The following is a 19,753-nucleotide window of genomic DNA, read 5'->3' as shown; positions in this document are numbered from 1 at the left end:
TAAATGTTAAAAGTTTGAAATCTCACAGAGTACATGATCTGAACAAAGCAGAATTAAATTTCAAATCAATAATAATAACATGAAAAATCCCTTATATATTTGGAAATTAAATTGCACATTTCTAAATAATCCAAGCTCAATAAAGAGATTACAAGGGAAATAAAATATTTTGAGGAATAAAAATCAAAACTATTTGTCAAAATACACAAATACCAAAATGTCAAAAATATCACTAATAAATAGAGTCACATTCTGAGGTACTGGGGGTTAAAACATGAATTTTTTGGGTGGGGGGCACAATTCAGCCAATACTACAGACTTTATGTTATATGAATGAAGCTGGACACAGAGAGGTCTATACTGCATGATTTCATTTATATTGAATTCTTAATAAGCATAAATAATCTATAAAGATAGCAATTGGATTAGTATTGTTTGGTGTGTGAGGTGGTGATAGTCATGTGTATTGACTGCAGTGGAACCCAAGAGAACTTTGGGAAGATGGGAATGTCTCATATCTTAATGTTTGTTCCATAAATGTACATATCTATCAAAAATGATGGACCTGTGTGATTTTATTTTATATAAATTGTACTTCAGTATATTTGACCTCAAAAAAAGATACTCAAATTTTAGTTCAGTAAACATTTAGCACTGTGCTAATCTTTAGGGATAAGACTATTCTCCAAAATTTATTGTCACCCTTTGTTAGACCTGTGCTAACTTTAAGCTGATTTGATAGTTATTTTTATCATTCCCATATTACAAATAAAGAAATAGAGGCTTAGACAGTGCACAATGCACAGTGAGGAAAGTGTTGATAACACCATGGAAGTGTAATTCAGTCTCTGTGCTTATAACCTACAGTTGTTTCAAGGAATTCTAAATTGAGTGGGTAATTCCCTTACCACTTGCTCCCTAAATGGATTTGGGAAGATCGCCTTGAATTTGCATTTGTTTTTTTATTTATAGATTGGAAATAATAGCTATGGATTCGCTTTCAGAGCATGTTAAAAGCCTAAAGTATTTTCTCAAAAATATGCAGTTTTGCTATAGTTAAATATGGCATTTTTAAACTATGAACTTCAAATTGGATGCAAGTAATTCAATTAAATATTCTTGAATTCACTCTTTTCAAATCGGGAGTAATGAGGAAAGTTTTGGCACCCGAAACTTGGAAATTATTTTATATTTTCATGATTATTTGTATGAAAATGCTGTTAATTTTGCCTACTTCCTCAGATTATTTTTGTAATAAAGGGCAGAATAAAATGTATAATTGGTGCTTGTTTTAAAGGCAAAAATCACACCTAGCAAAATTTCAAGAAGCTAACATATGTGCATAGAAAATAGAAAATACATAAAACCACAAAATCTAGGGAATGAATAGTGCTCTAAAGACAACTTAAAAATAATACCGAATACAGGGCATATTTTGGGATTGAAAACAATTCTTATGCTGACTGCCAAACACCAAACATAGAAATTTTTTCTCTTATTGTTCATATATATAAATCATGTTTGTGTGTGGGATGAGAAGCTCTACTCAAATAAAAGGAGGAAAAAGAAATATATATATATATATATTTTTGCGGTACGCGGGCCTCTCACCGCTGTGGCCTCTCCCGTCGCAGAGCACAGGCTCCGGACGCGCAGGCCCAGCGGCCATGGCTCACGGGCCCAGCCGCTCCACGGCACGTGGCATCCTCCCGGACAGGGGCATGAACCCGCGTCCCCCGCATCGGCAGGCGGACTCCCAAGCACTGCACCACCAGGGAAGCCGGAAAAATATAATTTTTGATAATAAAATATCTACTACAATTATTTAACATAGTAGATATTCTAAAGAGTTTTTACCGATAAATCCTTTCAATTTTATCCAAGACTTCTTTTTTTAACTTATTTATTTTATTTATTTATTTTTGGCTGTGTTGGGTTTTTGTTGCTGCGCTGTGGCTTTCTCTAGCTGCAGCAAGTGGGGGCTACTCTTCGTTGCGGTGCACAGGCCTCTCATTGCGGTGGCTTCTCTTGTTGTGGAGCACGGGCTCTAGGCACGTGGGCTCAGTAGTTGTGGCTCGTGGACTCTAGAGCGCAGGCTTAGTAGTTGTGGTGCACAGGCTTAGTAGTTGTGGCGCACAGGCTTAGTTGCTCCATGGCATGTGGGATCCTCCTGGATCACGGATCAAACCCGTGTCCCCTGCATTGGCAGGTGGATTCTTAACCACTGCGCCACCAGGGAAGCCCCTATCCAAGACTTTAATGTGTAGCTTTTGTTAAGTAAGGTAGTAGTGTGTTTATTTTATGAACACATTTCATAATTTACATATATTTTATGCATGTGTTTATATGTAAATATATATGAATACATAGCTGAATATATATAAATATTATTTCCATGTAACAAATATTTCTTAGTGAAAAATTCAGATTCTTAAAACAGGAGCAGAACCAAGATCTACAAAATTAACAATTTTTTTTCCTGCAATAATATGATTGAGCATCTTGCCTTGCTGTTCTTCCAAGCCACATATTATGTACATGTACATTGACATTACAAATGATCTCAAGAAAAAATATTTTATCTTAAAAATGTAGAAAAATATTATCCTGTATGTATCCATGCAAATTAATTACTGAAGGTAGTTCTGCCCCAACACATAAAATCATTTAAAACAACCACCACACAAATAATCTTTTTTAAAAACTCAGATGTAATTTTTTCCTGTCTCTTAAGTTAGTACATGTGGCTACTGACAGTGATGGTGAAAACCAAATATATTATGAGTTTTCTTTATTATTATTTTGCAGTGGATTTTAAAAGGATTAGCAAAGAGTTTAACCTGTTGCTAGAAAGAAAACTATGGAAATTTTTATTCAAAAAAAGACAGTAAAAAGGGAATGCTATTTTTTTATTGCAGTTAAGCTTCTCATTAGCCACTCACTTTTACTCATTTTTGAAAGAATAAAAAATGACTAGCATTACTCAATATTCTTCTTTTTCATCAGGAATGATAATGCTTTGTATAATTTCTACTTCATGCCTGAGTATTGATAATCATGCATTACATGTTTTTTTACTAATCAAAAGAAAGCTATGTCTCTATAACATTCTTCGACATCTGTTTAAGATGGAATATTTTCCTTTGACAGGTAACCTTATATTAGATTTTTCTGAATGCACCCTTTGGAAAGCATGTCCTGCTGGTGCTCACAACTCCCTTTGGATCTTTCTTTTAATGCACATCACAGCAAGTAATACCACACACCTGTTGCTTTTTTGTGTCTCCTTTTTGTAAATTTAATTCCACAAACCAATTAATGTCTGTGTCCAACATGCAGTTACTGGGGGAAGGGAGGAGCTCCATAAAGCATCTGGCCCGTTGCCAATTTACAGTTATGACAAGAATCATCAGTTTGTGTGAGTGTAAGAATAACCAAAAAGGCAGGTGTGCCATATACCCAGTAATGCACAGGTTTCAAGTGTTCAGAACTAAATATCTCCAGTCCCAGAATGGTATCAAGAGTGTGAATCACTCTTAGACCAGTCAAAGAAAAGAGCCATTCACATTAACATCGTTTTACAGGTTACAAACATCTAGAAGGCATGACAACCTTCAGAAACTCCCATGCCACTGCTGAGGCACTTTGGCCCCAGTGATTACATAACTAGTTTTATTAGATGACTTGATTTGACCATTCTTTTAGGTAGTGTCCTCTCTTGCTATGCCGCATTCTTGCTACTCTGTTCAATGCCTTTAATAAAGACTGGAAAGACACCTGAGAATATATTCAGACTATTGTACTTTATAGATGAAAGAACAGACATCCAGTTTTTACAATACGAAATATATATCTCTATATCTCTTTCATGAAAATACCTCAGCCATTCTTTTATTTCAGAATTATTGCTATAACTATGGGTTGGTGAACAAAATTGAGATGTTCAGTCATTTGCCACAGGAACAATCTTTGATTATGCTTTTGCAAATTGTATGAAAATAACAACAAAAAACAATAAAACTCTATGAAAGAGTAATTTTAATACGTTAACATTTCAGAGTTAATAGTTTATTTAGCTTGTACTTTTATTCTCAAAACTGCAGCCTTGAAGAATTTTCTTGACATGCTATTTAAAAAAAAAAGAAAAAAGATTACAGAAATCACTAGTGTCACCTGTTGGTGAAACTGAAAATTACAAGATATCTTAGAAATAGATTTCTTTAAAAAAAACTGTCTATCATCCTTATAAGATCCACTGAGGAAGCATCTGTGGGATTTTGAGGCTAATAAAACTCTTTTGTGCTTCATTTTATCATTTCTCATTAAAAAAAATTGTGCTATTTTAGATCATAGCTGAACAATAGCAAAACTGTTTTTGCAAAATGAGTTAGAAATGTGAGGCTGTTTTAGATAAATGGATACATATTTATGTAGCAAACATGGATGCTATTGTAGAATAAAATAACAGTAACTCCTATCTCCCTTTCTATTACTAGCTGTACTGATACAGTGGGGCTGCTTTGAACTTGGGTAAAGTATTGCCCAATAACATTAAGAATCATAAGTTTGGAGTGTGGGAGGAGGAAAGAAGCTTATTCAGTAATTTCTTTCAAATAAGTCTTAATTCCTATTACCCCAAACCATCTACATCTTATCACTTCCTTTTTTCCAAAAGTTTATAAATGAGTGAAATGGCAGTGATTTAAAAATACAAAAAACAATCAAGCCCCCAAGGAAACAAAGCCAATTCTTCTTACAGTTTCAAAAAGAGAACAAGAAGGGAAGAGAAGAGAAGGGGAAGGGAGGAGTGGGGAAGGAGGTACACCCAGAACTGGCTCCTTCTGATGTGCCAGCAGAATTACATCCTTGCCATCACTCGAAGTGGTCCAACCAGTATCATTGGTAATTAGTAGAGATTTTGTTAAAAATGTAGAATCTCAAGCACCATTGAAATCTAATGAATAAGAGTTGACATTTTAATAATATCCTCAAGTAATTTATGAGAATGTTAATGTTTGGAAATCATGGATCACACCACTTGGCTTGTTTAAGTCTCACAATGCCATTAGGTACATACTTTTATCCCCATTTTACTGGTCAAGAAATAGATCCTCAGAGAATTTCTCTTTACTTTCCCATGTGTTTCAAATACAGCAAGAATCTCACAGCCAGGCAAAGTTTAATTTGTGTGCTTATCAGAAATGACATTTTCTAGAAATTTGTGTTTCCTAAACCAATCACATTATCATTTACGTGTGAACATTTTTTTTCTCCTATTAGAAAAAATAGAATTGCTTATGCATCTGTAGTCCTAGTCCCATATTTGTCATGCCAAAAAAAGTTTAACAATTTGAGAGTATGTGTGTGTAATTGTATCAATATTCTCTGTACCTTTGGGCAAATTTGTCAACTTCTATTAGTTTCAGTGTCATTATCCATAAATAATCTGGTGGTAGAACAGTGGTGCTCAATTCTAAAGGAACTTCACCCCTTTTAGAGAACAAATATTTTATAATGCCTCTTTTATTATCCTGAAATTAAGTTCACAGACATTATTGTCTATCTCTCCACATAATCTAGGAAAATGGAAAAGTTATATAATGCTCTAAATTGACATAATGGAGAAACAGAAGGAAACCAATTGATGAAATATTTTTCACTGTGTAATTGTTTTAGTATGACTACTCTAGAAGATAAAACACAATAGTTACCTGTTTGCACCTATTTCCCCAGAATTACCATGAATTTTGTGGCCACAAATACAGATTGATATAAATAATTGTATTGGCAGTTTATATAGCACAAGTGGTGTGACTGCTAGTGATGTGACTTCCCCAAATGGCAAACAACCCTTAACTTTGAGGAAGGAAAATAGATTTGATTTATTGATTTATTTATTTGATCAATCTGGACAAAACACTTGCTGACTTAACTGGACCAAACTTTAGTCAGGCTTCTCCCCAACTCCCACATCCAGTTCCTTCAGCTTTGTCCACTTATAAAAGAAGAGCCATTCTGCCTGACCTTACAATCAAAGTGTTCTCTCTACTGCAATATTCTCCCTCTTCCTATTGCAATAGTCTTTTTGAATAAAATCTCTCTTTATCTAACTCTGGATTTTTTTTTTTTTTGACATACTCTAGAAATTCCCAAAGGTATTTGGCTAAGGAAGATAACGGTCTTTGGAAGGACCTCACATTGTGGTCATCTTTCGTAGGTCCCTTTTGATATGTTTAAAGGCAGCCTTCATAACTGAGTTTTAATAACTTTTCAGAAAAAAAAGGGGTACAATATAATAGGCCCTATTCCATATATTAGCACTTGGGGCTAGTTGGTATTTTTGAATGCAAAATATTTTGTCTTTAAAAGTAAAGCAGAATTATATACAAAGCTCAGGTGATTCTGAACAGAGTTTTGAAAGTAGTGTGAGATATGAAAAGCTCTCTTCATTGTGTAAGACTTTTCCATGCCTTGTGATTTGTAGCAGTGCTGGCTACCAAATACCATTAGTATTCCCAATTATAATAGCCATCACATCCCATCAAATTCCAAAATACTACCTAGAAAACCATACTGCCCTGGTAAAATTCCCTGCACTAGAAGACATCAACCTCCTTTTTACTTGGAAAAATTCCACCTTTCTAAATAATTATAGAGCAAAAAATGTATACTAAAAATGGTCTATTTGCAAGAGAATATAACTTTCATTAGTCTGAACTAATAAATTCCTGAAATATAGGGATATGGGGGGGGGCGGGGGAGGCATGTGTGTTTATACCTTACCTCATTCCGAAAAGATTTAAGAAAGTGACACTAATGTATTTTTTTATCCTTTTATATATTTCCAAGGCTGGTGGATTAAACAGGTCAGCATAATCATTTTCTTTAAATAGGAGATTTAATCTTTTTAAAGGCTGTGTATGTCTAAATCGTGTAATTAACATTATTCTAAATGTATTATAGGAGTGTATTATACACAGAAGTTCTAGTAATTAAAATTATGGAAAATCATTTGATTTTATTCCCATTCATCCATTTAGTCAGCCAGTCAAAATGTGGTTAGATACTTATGCACAGGATATAGTCCTAAATGATCTAGGAAATACTCATGAAACTTAGATTTTATTGGGAGGAGAAAGGGAAATAAAGGCACATACACAAAATAAAACCATCAAATAAACAAATAAAAGTACAATAAATGCTAAGAAGATCATTGAAGTAGAGCTATGACGGAGAACAACCTTGTTGCTACTTCAGACTGGGTGGTTAGAAGAATTATTTCTAATGGTATAACATATAAGGTGACGCCTGCATATTAGGAAACTACTAGATGTGTGAATATTATGAAGAAAAGCCTGTCAGGCAAAGAGAATAGTTTGTGCAGTGGTCCTGACAGGAAGAAGCCCAGGATAGCTAGAATTCAGTGGGCAAGGAAGAGAGGTTATAAGAAGTCAAAGAGGTAGGCAGGGCCCACGCTGGAAGTTACTTACAAGTCATGCATTCTTAAAAACCTAGCACAGCATATTATTCAGAAGGCTTTGAAAGTAAGTAGTCTAGCTCATCCACCCATGATTCCACGTATCAGTGTATTCATCTATGCAACCAGGCATGCATATATCCATCCATGCATCTATTCATCCATCCATCTATCCATCTATTTATCCATGCATTATTTGCTCATAAACATTTATCACATACTGTGTTCTGTTTGTTTGTTTGTTTTTAAATCGAGTACAATGATAAATAAATTCCCAATTGCTGACCTCAAAGAACTCATGGCCTGATGGAAAACAGTCTATTTTACGATAAATAGAGAACCAGGACCCCTCCTTCTGTCACTTTCATTGCTCTGAGTTCTGATGCAGAACCTGCTGAGAGTTTTACCCAGTTGAGTTGTCAGCCTCCTTGCAATCACACAGTAATGACTCTCTGTGTTGTCTGACAACAATCAAGCCCCTTATCTTCAGATAACTTGCAAGATAAAGCCTGTGACTGTGGCATCAAGCCAGACTAATGTGCCTCTCTCACTATATGAGAACACATGCCTTTGGATATAGCTTTAGATGGATACACAGGTGCTGATGATAAATAGATATATTACATTGTTTGCCTAAGTGCACAGATACACAAATAGATAAATTCAATGGGGAGAAAAGCTGGCCTTGGGATATCATCACCTAATCCCTGGGAAAGCTGATTGCTAGAGCCTTGACAGAAGGAACCTATTTACTTGTAACAAGCACCATGACAGGCTGATTTGACAACTCCTGAAGTAAGTGTTTTAAAACTATAACGGAAGAAGAAATTACTTAACTTCAAGTCCTTGTAAACCAAGGAAAGCTTGTCATATGATGTTTTTCCTTCTGTGACTTTATGTTGTTGTTCTCCTAAAGGCACACTATTAACTGGATTTGGTGGCTTTATTATTCAGATTTTATTTTGAGGAAGAAAAGGGTGGCGGGGAACAGAGAACTACACAGCATGCTCATTAAGGGGTAGATTTTCTCTAACTGTTTCCTAAATGGAATTTCTGGCTCATCTGACCTGTATTTTGTTACCTCCCATATTTGCTAGAAAAAGGTTGAGGGCTTAGCATGATATCTTAACTGTGATGATTCTGCTGTAGAGAAAAAGTTAAAATGTCTTTAGCTGAGGAATAGAGAAGAGATTCACTAAAGATATCTTGCTGTGTGAATATAGAATTGTCTCACACTATTCTCCCCCATCTTGTAGAAAAAAGAACAATCTCCTCAAATGTCACCTCTAAAAATTGCCACTGTATTTTAAAGTCCCACTGAAATGATGGAGTTGACTCTTGCCCAAGGTCAGTTCGGAAAGCCTGGTATCTAAATAATAATACAGTTCAGGCTCCCTGTACTTAGAAATGAAACAGTTAGGATTTACCCCTTTCCCCCTGCAGCGATCCTGAGATAAATCTTTCCCAGAGAAGTCAAACTGTTGTTAAAAGCATGTCACCATTTTGGCCAGCTTGAAAGTTTCACAGCCTAGGGTCAGAGTTAAATATTAAGTAGTTTGTAGTTAAACATAGAGAAGACAAGATGCAAGGGAAACTAGTTCCTGAAGCCCATCGAAGTGGACACCTTAGGTGCTGCAGAAACATTTGGGGGTTGACCAGGTATGTTCATCTTTCTCAGGGAATAGCTACCTCTACCCAGCTGCCCTAGCAGCCATGAATCAACTTTGAGAGCCAGAGCTGTGCAGCCTCAGATGTAAATTCGTAACCAAGGGTGGACCAATCAGATTCTTTTTCCTAGGAGTTTGGAAATGGAGCAAGTTAGCCTTAAGTCTATGCAGATGACTTTGAATGGGGTACATGTAAAATCAAGCATAATAATGGCCATTGACACAGAAAAAATTAAAGTCCTATAGAGAGAAAATAATAAAGTTCACATTGAGAAAAGTGAAGACCTCTCTGTTGTCTTTGCCCTTTATTCCATGCAATTTCCTTTATTAACTGAGTTTGAAAGGGTTTTATCATTGGAAACTAAAAGATTTTACCTAAAAAACACTACTCAAATAATTAGGCCACAAAACTTATTTTCTCAATTGCTAATACTGCAGTTTACCTGAAGTATATGTGCATTGAAATATTAAATAACTAGTCTTAGTGTTTTTCAAAGTCAATAAACCATGCTATCAATTTCATTTAATCACCTAGAATGTATAATGCTCTGATAGTTTGGTGGGAATAGAGAGATTAATAAGATGTCCCTGACCTTGTAAATGAGTAGGTGGGGCTCCTTGTCACTACGTTTCTGTAATATTTTTATGTACAACATACAAATACTTACATGGAATGAGAAAGTAATCTATAGTCAATGTATAGATCACAGTAGTCATGATTTTAACTGGTACATGCAGACACATTCAGCGTCAGAGAAACATCCCAAGAGTTTTCAAGACTGTAATAAACTAAGTTCCCTGAGAAGATAGTGAAGTGAAATGATGTGATAAGCTCCTCTACTTATATAGACCTGTCCTTGGAGAAATACAATTTCAAATGCTTGGGAAATCTATACAAAGAAAACAGTCCAATAACATACCAGGACATCTATAAATCCAAGATGTTAAATGTCAGCCTACTGTTAGTTGGATAGAAAAGCTTGGCAATTAACCTCTAGAGGTAACAGTTGAATGTGTTGGAAAATAATTGTGGAGTGAGGTTGTTAATCAGAATTATTTGGCAGGTGATGCCTTAGATAAACTAAGGAGATGGTGATGAAAATTATCAGAACACTGGGCTACACTAGGGTTTATTAGCTTTCTTATTTGGGGAACAGGGAGTCCAGTCCAAAAGAAAAAAAAAAAAAAGATTTAAAATGTGTGGATATCTAGCATGCCATGGTAGTAATAGAGATTTGATTAGAAAAATGACTAAGGAAAACTAAATTGTAACTTCATTACTTCTGGAGGTGCTTTAATTCGGTGCCGTGCTACATCACAGACTGCTCCCAGACCTCTTCAAACATAATTATTCTTGGTTCACAAGACACACTCTTCAGGCCAGCATTCAAATTCCATCTCCACCACTCACAAACTGTGTAGCTTTGGACAAACCACTTAGCTTCTTTGAGCTTGTTTTTTTAATCTATAAAACAAGAAAAAAAATCACAGTAACAGCACCAAGAAAGATAATTGTATTTCTCCAGGATATTTTGGATATCTAGCCAAATGAAATAAATTAAAATGTTAACTAAATTACATAGTGCTGTGAAGGAGTTAGCTAACATGTTTAACCTTCTGTCTCCCTCATTTCTTCATCTTTGATCATCACCATAAACACATGCCCATTTATTCATCACTAGTCCAGCCTGTTCTCCATCCTCATAGCCATCCCTCCCTGCTCCCCTGCCACACCAAATCATTCCATGTTCTGAACCAAATACCAATTCCTTTGATATAACACTTCTCTACAGTTTCCTCGATAGCTTTACATAATGCCCTCTCCCCTCTTCCTTCATTTAAAGAAAGCTTTGGTTTGAGAACAAAATGATTATTTTCTTTTCTCTTCCTTTGCTAGACCCAGAAGAAAGTTGGAATTTTCCTTCCTCTCCACTCTTACTTGCTCATGAAAAACTGGGCATGTTTTAAACTCTTCTGAGCTTTTTCTAAATTAGTAAACTGTATCTGGACGGTGGGGATGATTAAATTAGGTAATGCATACTAAATAATCTGATTATTGCCGCTGACCCTCCCATTCATTGTTTACCTCTTGTCTGGGATTGGGTCCTGCAGAAGGCATCTGCTGGGCTCCCTGGCCCTCAGGCTTCTGGGTGGGCTTGGCAGGTCAAAGGAGGGCCTGAACAGACAGCAGCCATTGCTTTACCGCTTCTCTGTCAGTGACACTATTTTTCTCTGGCTAGAGTCTCTGTCAGGCACCCCTTTTCTGCAATCCTCATGAGACCTCTGATGATACCTCCCCACCCCTTGAGGCCTAGGGTAGTAACAACTTCTCAGTTTTGCTAGATTTTGGGCACCTCACCAATCACCAATGATTCTTTTCACCCTGTCCATACTCTGTAAACTGTCTCTTCATTAAATTCTGTTCAGTTAAACCCTTTTAATTAAGCCACCTTTTTTTCTGCCAGAGTGCTAATTGATGCAAAAAGGATTTAGCACAGTGCCTGTCAGTAGTCAGCATTCAAGAAATATTGGCTTTTTATAACAAAATAATATTTAGAATGATGAAATAATTATTCATTTATTATTATTTTTAATCAGTGTCAGTATATCACGCCTGAAAACAACCCCTAAATTAGTCTATGTTGGTCTCTTCCAAGATTTCCGTAGACAAAGAGCTCTGTAAGACATAACATAAAGACCTGCTATTTTTAGTTTGTCAGTAAACAGAATAGTCAAAAGCAAACATCAATTTTTTTTTTCAAAACTGAATTTGTTGTTTTAAATCCTTTTTTGATTGATGGATTTTCTGTTTTTTTTTTGTTAAGCTGAATAATCAGTTGTGAGATTTTTTATTTTATTTTTGTTTCTGATGGAACCAGTTTTAGTTGAAAGGACCCCTCAAGTTTCATGTGGTGGATTAAAGGCAGTTTAAGATTCAACAGAAATAAATTGAGATTTTGAATACTGGATTATGACAGTTGAAAAGCATTGCCTAGAGTCCTGTTACTCTCCTTTATAACACTTTGTACCCTTGGACGAGAAAGCCATTATCTTCTTGGAGATTCATCTGTTAAATAAGAATTATAATATATACTCCACCCAAATCACTGAGTAGTTGTGAATATCAGTTGAGTTAATATACGTACAAGAACTCCATTGTATGCCAGGTGATTAATTTACAAGCATTAACTGAGTAGCCATGATAGGCCAGATATGGTGCAAGATTATCAGTATAAAGATGAATTAGCGCAACGCCCACTGGTGGTGAGCAGGGTGGCAGTGAGGGTTGGCATGGGGGAAAATTAAGTAAATAACGTGCATTGGTTTTGTATAGCTGCCTTAACAAAGCACCACAAACTGGGCAGCTTAGACACAGTTCTGGAGGATAGAAGTCTGAGGTCAAGTTTGGTTCCCTCCAAGACTGTGAGGGAAGGACCTCTTCCAGGTCCTTCTCCTTAGCTTTTGATGGCCATTTTCTCCATCTCCTCACATTGTCTTCCCTCTCTGTGGATCTGTGTCCAAATTTCCCCTTTTGATAAGGACACCAGTGTCCAATGACACAGTGACCTCTCATTAACTTGTTTACCTCTGTAAAGACTCTGTTTCCAAACAAGGTCACATTCTGAGATACTGGGGTTTAGGACATCAACATATAAAGGGGGTAAAGGGAACAATTCAATCTATAACATAAAGAAAACAGAGTGACAATACACTATGGCAGAGGAGAGCATAGGGTACTTTGAGAACATGAAGATGAGATGTCTACCTGAAATTATTAAAAATTCTGTCTTAAGGCTCATTTTCTAATTTCTCTCTGTATTTAATTAGCTTTAAATCATTTTGTGTTTTCTCAATATCCAGAGCTTTGCTGCATTAACCTAATGAAAATACTCCTATTCATTAACCTATAAGTCATTAGACTCCTCTCTTTTCAAGTGTTTCAGTGGGACAGAGCCCAGGACTCCAGTCTCAGTTAAGGCACTAACTAGCTACGTGACCTTGGGCAGATGAGTTAACTGCTCTGAACCTCTATTTTTCTAATGGTAAATCAAGCGATCAGGTGGTGAGCTTACTAAAATATCTTTTAGCCCCTATATTCTAAGGTTCTAATTAATGTATGGATGCTGCCACACACTAACAGAAGGCCCTTCCTTTTTAAAGAGTTCAGCTCTGCTAAATTGGATAATAAATTTACCTACTTCTATATAAAAAAGCACAGGCTGTACTGAACAGTTAATTGATTCATTTTGAAATAAAAAGTTAATATGAAATTCTTAATCTTCTGGGAGGAGACATTCAATTAGAGTGTGCTTGGTTTCAACTTCCAATGTAATGGCTCTGCTTAAGTGAAAAAGTGAATACTTAGTCACATTAACTTAGGGCCTTCAAAGACACACCTACCATGGTATTTGGATACTTTACTCAGAAATTGTAACTCCCAGGACTACATGGTTCTTTGCTTTGATTTTCCACTTTATGGTGTGTAGTTTTTCTTCAAGGGGTCCAGAATATGCCACTGTGGCATAAAAGTTATATTGAGCTGAAGGCATTAGAGATTCAATTGATGCAGGAAGATGCTTTCTCTGTACCCCCCTTCTCTGCCTAATAGCAGAGCCTTCCAGAAGAATTCAGCTGCCATAAATAAACCCTACTTTAAGGAAGGATTCCTGTACCGGAGGAAAGAGTGACTACCGTCACTGGGGGTGAAAAATTGCACAAATAGACCTTATTAAAATAAACCTTGTCTTCCATTAGTTTTCCCCATATATTTCTCAGTCATTTTCTGCCATTTATTTTCCCTTAAAATTCTAGCTGTCTCCCCTTGTTAAGCTGGTATATAAACCCCAAATTCTAACTGCTTCTTTGAGTTATATTTTCTTTCTTACTCACAGGTCTATATAAGTGGATAAACTTTGTCTCTTCTCTTGCTAATCTGCCTTTTGTTAATTTAATTTGCAGACCCCTGTTGACTGAAAAAAAAAAGTACAACCTAAAAGTTGAGAATTATGTTTGGCGGACACAGCTGCAGACAAGCCTGGGACACAGCATCTTGGCTAGCTCTGAGTCTGAACGACTGCTCCAGAGAGGTAAGGGAGGAGCCAGGATATATAGGAGTTTTTGCAACAAAGACCAGGTAGGCAGAACTTCAAAAGATTACTGTTAATTTAACAAAACCAGATATCTCAGGTTAAGGAATTTAGCACTTTATTATGTATTGGAACATGCAAGTGTCTGGGCTCCCTGAAAGCGTTCCTTTGATATGCATCTCAGCTATCTGGGCCCAGTATCTTGTGCTTTCTCATCCTGAGTCTCCTCAGGGAGGTGGGTGGCTACAGGGATTGACTGCTAGATGGCAGGCATCCTGTTTCTATCTTGAGTCCCCTTAGGGCTCACCATCAGGATGGCTATACTGTGATGGCTTGATGGCTGCAACATCCTTTGTTTACTGATATGGCCAGCAACATTTTTTTTTTCCTCATTGACACCCCTAATCAATTGCGTAAGAGAGTAGAAGTAAAGTTTTTCCCCTTGACATTCTGCACATCAAGCTGACAATTTAGAAAGTATTTGACTAGTAAGCATATGTAATTATTAATATAATAGCTAGAATGGAGACAGTTCAGAAGTCATGCTTTTAAAGGTAGAAGGAAGCACAGTCCTTTATATAGGTTGTTTGAAGGACAATTACAGAAAAAGAAATATTGCCTGTCTTAGTGAAAGTGTGGGTCATGAACATCATAGCATGTTCTTTTTTGGCCACAACTTGGAGATGTTCCCTGAAGAGATGCTGCTGGTGTGGAGCGACACTGATAAAAAAATCAGCATTTTCAGTGTAGCAGGGCAATGCTATCTTGGGGAGCACTCCCTTCTGGTGATAATTCCACACATTACACTGAAATATATGTTAGCATTCCTGGTGGGTTCAGGGATCTAGGTGTCAAAATGTTCCCCTACTGAGAGTCAGCATGATGTCCTTAGGAACACAAGTTACAATTCCAGATTGTGCCAACTGACACCAAGCTGTACATTTGGAGAATCCAATTCCTTTAAGAAGTTGAAGAAGCAGAGGGAAATAAGACTGCCTGATGAAAACTCTGCGGAGTACTAAAATAGCAACTTTCTTATAGAAAGTTTGTGAAATACTTTTGTAAATTTAGCAGTATGGATGGGGCCCCCGACCAGTCAAGAGTTAATACAAAGATGGTTACCATGGAGCCCACTGATGAAGTGGAGCCCAGATGAAGAAGCAGTGTTTCTTCATCCTTGGTTCTTCCATTTGCCATGTACACTTGGTGAGACTTGGGAGACTTCAGTGGGGACCAGGAAGGAGGTATTCTGTCAAATTTGTCCCAAGGCTTTTTTCAGTTGCCAGCTCTTCATTTGTCCATTCACTCCACAACTATTTCTTCAGAAGCTACTGTGTATCAAGCATGGTTCTAGGCACAGGAGATAGAGAAGTAAACAAAACAGACCCAGTTCCCGTCATCATGCAGCTTTTCATATGTTGGGGGACTAGTGAAGAAGGCCTGGAAGATGGGGCAGAATGTGGAATAGGTGCAGACATGCAGAAACCTCGTGAATGCAGATCCTAAATGCTGGACCCCAAAGTTAAATTTCACATGGAAGTCAGTAGGGATCTGTTGAAGGAATTTAAACACAAAGAAGGCATATCTTGTTTTACATTTCAGAAAGAATATTCCAGCAAACCTTAAGAAGGGTAGATTCATGAACAAAGCAAAATAAAAATCTGTAAGCAGAGAAAGGTATTTCTTCCCATGAAATTCAGTTAATAATGGCATTTAAATATTCTATGCCTCAATTTTTTCCCATATGAAATAGGTCAGTTGCAGTAGATGAGAGGTTGGCCAACTATATAGCTCTAAGGCCACATTCGGTGGGCTGCTTGTTTGTGTAAACAAAGTTTTATTGGAAGATGCCATACTCATTCTTTTTGTGTGGTCTAGGGCTGTTTCTGCCCTACAATGGAAGAGCTGAGTAGTGGCAACAGAGGCTCTGTGGCCCATCACACCAAAAATATTTACTGTGTGGCCTTTATAGAAAAAAAAAAAAAGCCAACTGTGCACTAAACAGTCAGGTTTCTTCCAGTCATAATATTATTTGAGTCTAACCAAATAATTGACTAAACACCTATAGCCTCTTCCCCCTTTCCTTCTCACATGTGTGCTATTTATCAATTAATACATACACACATATAATGATTTGGGATATTTCAGATAATTGAATATATCGGTTAACTGAGAGTTACCCATGATCAAAATATGTAAAATTTTAAATACTTAGCTAAAAAAATACATTAAATCTAGAGTTAAGTTAATTTGATACCTGAGGATACAGATTATTTTGAGAGGAAGTAGAATAATGAATACTCAGTATAAAGTATTAGAAAGTAAAGTATGTAAGCTAAGGGACTAAACATAACATCATGAGATTGATGTATCTCAGATGTGATTTACTGAATCAGTCCCTGGCATTGTCTTTTCCAATTATCATTTGTTTAACTTCTAAACATATTTATCTTTTAATTGTTTGTATTATATCAAATTTGATGACCTATACAGAGCCATGAAAGGACAGCAGAATTGCTCAGAGGTCTCATCTGCTCAAGTATTCACAGCTTATTGCTATTAATAATGGAAATACATCATATTTATGTAGCACTTTTCCTTGGAAGAATTCATTAGATCATTTATTTTCCCAGATTTTTATTTAAAATTCCATGGTTCATACTTCTATCAAACTTTTCTTAGAAATATGGAGGGGTAGATAATTTGTAGCTATCTTTTATCTATGGTGAAATTAAAGTGCAAAAATCACCATTTATTTTCTTTTTCTTTTTTTTTTTTTTCCTTATTTTTGTATTTAAGTGACAGAACTAGTTAAGTGTAGTACATCAGAAATCAGATCATTTAGACTGGGGTCTACCTCTCAAGCTAGAATTGTTATGATATCTCTTTGTTATTTCTTTAGTCAGATGGATAAGGCACCAAATGCTGAGATTAGAAAGTTAGTTTCTGAAAATTAAAAAAAGGAAACCTCAACTAAAACTAGAGTTGGGAATGGGAGCTCTCCAGCACTATCATTTACTATCATTTGTAGGCACTGACCTTCATTTGCATGCTCCACAGGAAGAAGTATACCTTGCACTACCAAAAAGGAAGTGCAACGACTTTACTATCTGGAAGGTAGAATTTCTTCTTGCCCAGAAACAGCCCAGCCAATTAGAAATCTTGCTACTCAGCCAATGAGAAGCCCCCAAACTCCTACTTTCTGCAAATGAACTTTCATTTAGAACAGCCAGTCCCAACTCCCCTTTTTTTCCCAATTAAAGCAGTTCCCTTTCTTTGTTCTCTGGACTTGCCTGTGGTTTGCTATAGTTTGTACATCTAGATTGTAATTCTTTGCTACCCTGAAAAAAAAAAAAAAGGGGCAAAACAAACAAACAAAACTGTTGCTTATAAAATAACTGGCTGTTTTACTATTTTAGGTCAAAATTCCTTTCTGACTTCAAGAATTTCTCAAGTTCTCTGAGTCTACTTTCTATTAAGAAGACAGATACAATGCCAGTGTAGGTAAATCTCAAATCTATTCCAAAAATGAATGAGAACCTAATAATTCTAAGTAAGAAAATTTCAAAGTTTTATTGATTGCTAGCTCCAACACTGTCCTTGTTTGGACTAAATTTCTTCCTTTATTTCATCATAAAGGAAGAAATTTATTCCTACAGACTATTCTGAGCTTAGTTCAAATATTTCTTCTTCCCTGAACCTCTACCAAGCTCTTCAGTCCTGGGTAGTTTCTCACTGATCCGAATGATGTTAGCAGGTATTGAGTGTTTACTCTGCTCTAGGCACTATGCTATCTAATACTTACAGCATTCCTAGGGCAGGAGTTATTAATTTTATTATTCCCATTTTATAGATGAGAAAGTTGAGTTTGTCCAGTGTAGGGAAGACAATTTTTCCTCTACCCTTCTGAGTTCTTGGCTTACACATTCCCTGGTAATAAAAGACAGGTTAAAAGGAGAAAGACAAACAGAACTTTAATAATATATATACCTCCTGTATACATAAGAGATACTCAGAAGGGCTGAGTAACTCTCCAAAATGGCCCAATCCATCCCTTAAATAACATCTCCAGCTACAGACAAAAGAAGATGTTGGTGGAGAGGGAAGCCAGTTCTGGAAGTTTACTGGGTAAAACAAACTAGAGTATGGTTGCTAAGCAGATTTAAGTCATTGCCTTCTCTAAGAAGAGTGTCTAGAGATTTAGTCATCCTCCTCTTGCTGTTACAGAGAGGGAGACCCCCCTTTCAAGTAGAGATTTCCCTTATAATTGTACATGTCTCTTATAAAAAGGTAACTTCTATTCAGTTCCCAGACTTTTCCAATGTCTGCCTTTTCTTAAAAATAATCAGTCTAAAATAATCCCTATGCCAAAGAGACATGTTTTGTGCAGGCAAATTCTGCTCCCCTTGGCTAGTAAGTGGTAGATACTGGATTCAAACCCAGGAATCCTGACTTCCAGTTCCCCACTCTTAATAAAATTCTGCTTTCTAACTCATCAATCCCTATATACTCTGCTCATTTGACGTTTTGCCTTTATATTTTGTAAATAAGCTTTACACTTTTAATTAAAATAAAGTATCTGTACCTTTTCTCTCTAATCAGATAGTATGCCACCTGATGGTAGTGACTGTCTTATCAGTATCTGGAAGATAGTCAGGTGTTTTTGACCGAAACAGAAGTGCACAATGTAAGAGTTTCAGTTTTATTTACTGAGAACTATATCCCAGGAAACAGCCTCTCCGTAGCTCTGAGAGAGCTGCTCCTTGGAGGTAGGAGAGAAGGCAGTATATACATATACATGGTTTTAGCTAGGGAATATATGTGGTCAATCATACATCTCAGTAAAAGGTCACTGCTAGTCTCAAGGAACAGATATCTCAATTAACGATTTGGGGATTTTTTTCTTTGAGCATTATTTTTTTTTAATTTTTATTGGGATTTAGTTGATTTACAATGTTGTGTTAGTTTCAGGTATATAGCAAAGTGAATCTATTATACGTATACATATGTCCACTCCTTTTTAGATTCTTTTCCCATATAGGCCATTGCAGAGTATTGAGTAGAGTTCCCTGTGCTATACAGTAGGTCGTTATTATCGGGTTGGCCAAAATGTTCATTTGTATTTAGGTAAAAATAAAAGACATTTTTCATTTTCATGAAGAACTTTATTGAACAACGTATTCACTAACTGAACAAACTTTTTGGCCAGTATATATTTTATATATCGTAGTGTGTATGTGTCAATACCAATCTTCCAATTTATCCCTCTCCAACACCCCCTTACCCTCTGGTAACCATACATTTATTTTCTACATCTTTAACTCTGTCTCTGTTTTGTAGATAGGTTCCTTTGTACCCTTTTTTAGACAACACATATAAGTGCTATCATATGATATTTTTCTTTCTCCGTCTGACTTGCTTTACTCAGTATGACAATCTCTAGTTCCATCCATGTTGCTGGAAGTGGCATTATTTTGTTCTTTTTTATGGCTGAGTAATATTGCATTGTATATATGTACCCC

At 36.3% G+C, this 19,753-nt stretch overlaps 1 protein-coding gene across 10 annotated transcripts in view; it reads left to right on the top strand.

The window, feature by feature from the left end:
* LOC307193527 (uncharacterized protein) overlaps positions 1-19,753 on the top strand; it is a 730,787-nt gene that overhangs the window by 456,362 nt on the left and 254,672 nt on the right. For all 10 annotated transcript variants that reach the window (XM_079935632.1, XM_079935641.1, XM_079935643.1 and 7 more), the window contains one exon: positions 14,104-14,231. The gene's annotated coding sequence lies outside the window, so the exon portion shown is untranslated. The remainder of the gene's footprint in view (positions 1-14,103; positions 14,232-19,753) is intronic.

Source organism: Stenella coeruleoalba, assembly GCF_951394435.1.
Source record: "Stenella coeruleoalba genome assembly, chromosome: 10".
Classification (NCBI taxonomy): Eukaryota; Metazoa; Chordata; class Mammalia; order Artiodactyla; family Delphinidae; genus Stenella; species Stenella coeruleoalba.
The sequence above is the reverse complement of the archived record's forward strand: the minus strand, read 5'-3'. Positions and strand labels throughout refer to the sequence as shown.